Raw genomic sequence first — 5,339 nt, 5'->3', positions numbered from 1 at the left:
GCTCCGTGACTAAGTTCTGACCAATGGGATAAGAGCAGAAGTGGCTGCTTCCAGAACTCTTTATCATAAAGGATAATTGGTTTGTCCCTCTTGCCTCTTTTCTTCTTCGCTTACTCAATCCTGCTGCCCGGAATTAGAATATGATGGGTGGAACTCTAGCAACCATCCTGGGGGCATGAGGGCAAAGGCCACACCCTACAGAGGATGGAGGAGGAGGCCAGAAGGAGCCTGAGTCCTCGGGGAGCAGCGCTGTCCCCCAGTGTTGTTCTTACATCCTACCTCCAGACTTAACCTGAGAGAGAAAGAAACACTGGCTGGTGCCTCTCATTCCAAGTGACACACGAGGAGAAGCTTAGGCAGTAGGTAAGTCATGACTAGAGAAGATCCTGGTGCTTTTGTGGAGCGACAGTGGGGGATTAGAGACGGAAGCATGGTGGTAGAGGCATGGGGTTTGGGTACCGCCCCTAAGTTGTCCCTGGGGTGGTATGAAAGGACAGCAGAAACTTCTGGTCTTTCAACACCCTGTCTTATTGGCCAAGAAAGAGAGCTGGTGGATCTCAGGGGTGGAGGTCTTCACCGTGAGGCTGTGGAGTGGCCCATGCAGTAGAAGCTGCAAATGTGTCTTTCCTAAATCACCAACACATGCAAACCTGGGCTCACCATACACGCATTTTGGAACTGTTAATCCTCTTGACCAAACTTGTGGCATCAAGCTGCCCTTCAACCGCCCCGTGCGGAGCCGCCTCCTCCCTCAGCCAGCGCATGGGGGGTGCCTGGGTGGGCATCCTCCTTGGTGTGGCCACCCTGCTCTCCGCTGGGGGCTGTGGCCATGACTTCAGCTCCAGAGTCCCTGGTACTGCTCTCGAGTTTCAGGTTTTTTTCACTTGTACATCAGGGATGTGGTTGAGACTAAGCCCTGCAAGGTAGCAGAGCTGCGTTCCATGCTTGCCTTACACACAGGACAGTCAGGGAGGCTCAGCATTACACTTGAGAACCTCTCACGTCACCCACACGGCGCTGCACTCATTTTGTTGGAAAGGCTGGCCCTTTAAGATAACACAGCAAACGTGACTCGGGAAGGCGGCAGGGGAGATGCACTGTTCCAGCAACTGGAAGACAACCAGCAGGTGCGGTGGGGACTGGCGCTTGGACCGAGGCTGTGGGAGGACTCTGAACCGCCCCCACCTGCCTGCGGCGTGGACCCTGTCCTGGGACCTCACCAGCGTCCAGGCATCGTGTACGAGGTACAGACCGAAAGTGCGAATGAGATGGTCGCACTGGGAACATCTGTGATTATTACGGTGGTGGTTCTGAGGCTTCGTTGCAGGACGGGAGGGATGGACAGGAAGAAGAGCCGCTCTGCAAACAGGAGCCGGCTAGTGGGGTTTCCTGGGGAGGAGAGGCAGGAAGTCTGTGTGGGCGACCCAAGCACAGGGAGCAAGCTCCTCAACCCGGAGGTGAGCAAGCAGGGGGAGCCCCCTTGCTAAGAGTGTCTTGTTGGCGACAGAGGCCACCAGGTGGCAGGAGGTTTGACATCTCACAGGCTCCTTCCAGAGAACAGGCCATTCTAATTCCATGAGGAGGCTTGTCCTTTCGGATATTGCATAGGTCATCCGGGCTCAGCCAGTGGCCTTCTTCCCAGGGGTCTCCGACCTTCCTGTCTGTACGCCCGGGGTAGCCCTGAGCATGTGGATTTGGGGGACCTGGGTTTTGCTCTTTTAGCTTCTCAAGCCAGACCAGTGTCCCCTCTTCCTTCCCTTTGTGGGTTCCTGCTGCCCCCGGAATGAAATGTCATCTCCGTGGCATCTGACCTCTCCTGGTCACTCCAGTGGCCAGGAGGGGTAAAGCAGAAGGCGGCAGAGAGGGTTTGCCAGGATTAAGGTGTAAGGGGAGGTGCACGGACTGGGCTGGGTGGACCCCTGGGGTGACAGCACCCACTTACAACATTTCTAACGCTCACATCTCCAGGCTGCTCCCCTTTCCCTGAGTCCCAGATGCAAACATACAACCGTCACTCTGCACACAGAAAGCCAAGTTCACAAAGTTTGTTCTCCAAATTGCTCTCCTCTGCAAACAGCAGCACCATCACCGCTCAAATGCCAACCTCGAAATCAGGCATCACTGCGACCCCTCTCTCCCCTTCTCCCGCCATCAGCCCACCCTCTCCATTCTGTCCACCTGTTCCTAAATCTCTCTCGGTCGTCCTCTTCCCCCCACCTCCTTAAGGCACCATCATCCACATCAGGACCACCGCAGGGCTTCCCAGCTGCTCTCCCAGCAGAAATGCTGCTAGGGGCAAGCACTGGGCACACACCAGCTCTCCCTTTACATGTAACCGTCACAGCAGGCAGGGGTCATTATGTCAAGATTTATACAGATAAGGAAACAAGCTCAGAGAGACTGGGAGACCTGCCATGGTCACACCACTGCTTTGTAATTGCTTCAGCGTCCAGCTGGTTCCGACCACACCTGCATTGCTCCACCACCCACAAGATGTCTGAAATAGAAATACGGCGGTGAGATTGGGGTGGGGCTGAGGGTGCAGGAGCTCAGATCATTCAGGGAGGTTCGTGTGTCCATTCTCCTGAATTTCCTTGTCACCTGCAAAGATGGTGAGTTGAATTTGCAATTCTGATACCTCTATCCTCCCCTGCCTCTACCCTCTTGATGTTCATAAGAATTCAGCACCCAGAAGTTATCAGAATCTCCCAGCTGCTCTTACAGGGGCAGTTGACATTTTCTGGACCAATCCACAGTTACTTCTATCTTCTTTCTTTTGCAACACAGGTTATGAAAGCAGAAATAGTCGTGGTAGGGACAACATGATTAAAACATGGAAACTGTGGCGAGCCCAAGGGAGAACACTAAATCCTTTGCACAGGGGTCCTGAAGGTGGGCCTCAGTCAACGATGTTGCTGTAGGGAAAGATGATCAGCTGGGGTCCAGCAGCTTGAAGAAGCGCGGGGACCAGAAGAGGGGCAGATGACAGTTACAGTGGACTGAAGCCAGGCATCTCCAGGCCAGAGCTGGTCTGCTCGCAGATCCCTCAGTGGGTGCCCTTCCAGTCAAGGAGGTCACTGGGGTGTAGTGGGGCTCTGCCTCTGGAGCCCCAAACTTGCTTCCCGTTCCAACTCTGTCACTTCAACAGCTCGTGTCTTTGGCTAGCTGGTCAACTTCTCTGAGCCTCTGCTACCCTGTATGTAAATGAGGAGGTAAATATGTGAAAGTGATAGCTGCTCCGTCCTGTCTGACTCCGCAGCTCCACGGACTGTAGCCTGCCAGGCTCCTCTGTCCGTGGGATTCTCCAGGCAAGAATACTGGAGTGGGTTGCCATGCCCTTCTCCAGGGGATCTTCCCAACCCAGGATGGAACCTTGGTCTCCTGCATTGCAGGCAGATTCTTTACCAGCTGAGTCACCAGGGAAGCCCGAATGAGGAAGTAACATGTAGCTATTTCAGAGAGGGTGAGTAAAAGTGTAGGTTGCTAACGCAAGAACTCTTTTTTCTTTTAATTGAGGTGAACCTACGGAAGATAAAACCACCCTTGTTAAAGGGCACACTTGTGTGGGATTCAGCGCATTCACGATGATGTGCAACCAGCGCTCTGTCTGGTTTCAACACCTTCCAGCTCCCCAAGAGGGGCCCTGCTCCAATTCTGAATCTGCTCCTCCCCACAACCCATTAGGAAGGGAGGTCCTAATCTCAGCTCCAGGTCCAGTCAGCTGAGACCCCCGCCCTGCTGCTAAGCCTGAGTCCCTCAAACCCACCCAGCACCATGCTGCTCTGCTCACCATCCCAAGAAGGCTTTTTCAGTGTGAGATTCTGGCTCCTGGGCCCCTGAACATCTATTCAGTTCAAACATTTACCAACACCCCCTGGGGCTAAGCCTGGGGAATTCGTGGGGAAATTCTCTACAATTCACAACAGCTTTATCCTGGCAAAGGCTCTGAGAAGTCTGCCTGTAATTAAACATTTAAAACTGTGTCCCATTCTTCTCTGACCAGAGACCCTTTAATCTTATCAAAGGGGCACCCAGGCCCTCTCTGTGGGCCCCCATTTCAGGGGATACATTGGGAATCTCTGGCCTTGTGGAAAAACATCAATTGAGCACCTCCGAATGCAGGTCCTCTGGATAAACGATTTCATCTCCATTGTGCACCACTTCTTCATAACTAGCAAGATCTTGGCTGCAGGGAAATTACATTTTAAAAGTTTTTTTTTTTTTTTAATGGAGGTATAATTTATATGTAAGACAAAATGCCTCCTTTCAAGAGTAGAGTTTTGGGAGCTTTAACAAGTGCATTTGGTCAGGTAACCACCTCCAACACTCAAGATACAGAACAATTCCAGCGCCCCCGGCACTTCCTCATGGCCCTTCGCAGCCGCCCCTCTTCTGACCCCAGACTCCACACGGTGCCTGTCGCTTTGGCCTTGCCTGTTCAGAGTGTCACCTGAATGGACTCACACCGCAGGCTTCTTTCGCTCAGCATGAAGCACCTGAGGTCGTCTGTGTGGCTGGAGACGCGCTGGTCCTTTCATCGCTGACTCGCATTCCAGCGTGAGGAACTGAGCCCCAGTTTGTCTGTTCACCTGCCCGTCAAAGGTGTGGGGGTTGATCCCAGTTTGGGGCAATGATGAGTAAGCCACAAAAAGACACTCGCAGACAGGTTTTTGGACAAATATGAGCCTTCATTTTTCTTAGGTGAATATCTAGCAGTGGAGTTTGCTGGGTTGTATGGTAGATTCGTGTTTAACTTTTAAAGAAACCGCCAAACTGGTTTTCAAAGCAGTCGAGCCATTTTGCATTCCCACCAGCAATGCAGGGGAGTTCTATCTGCTCTGTATCCTGGCCAGCATGGAGTATTGTAACGTTTTAAAAATTTGCTTTAATCATTCTAATAGATACATAACAGGAAATAGCATTTTAAGCCAGCTTACTCTGTAATTTTTAATAAATTCTGGTATGGGCTAAATTGTGTCCCTCTCACCCACTGCAGTACTCTTGCCTAGAAAATCCCATGGGCGGAGGAGCCTGGTAGCCTGGTAGGCTTCAGTCCATGGGGTCACAAACAGTCGGACACGACTGAGCGACTTCACTTTCACTTTTCCCTTTCATGCATTGGAGAAGGAAATGGCAACCCACTCCAGTGTTCTTGCCTGGAGAATCCCAGGGACGGGGGAGCCTGGTGGGCTGCCGTCTCTGGGGTCGCACAGGGTCGGACACGACTGAAGTGACTTAGCAGCAGCAGCAGCAGCAATAAAGATACCTAAAAGTCCTACCCCCTCATATCTAGAAGAAGTCTAGTTAAAATTACGCCATTAGGGTGGCACTAATTCAAT

This window comes from Bos mutus, chromosome 25 (assembly GCF_027580195.1).
Source record: "Bos mutus isolate GX-2022 chromosome 25, NWIPB_WYAK_1.1, whole genome shotgun sequence".
Lineage (NCBI taxonomy): Eukaryota > Metazoa > Chordata > Mammalia > Artiodactyla > Bovidae > Bos > Bos mutus.
This window is presented reverse-complemented; position numbering follows the sequence as displayed.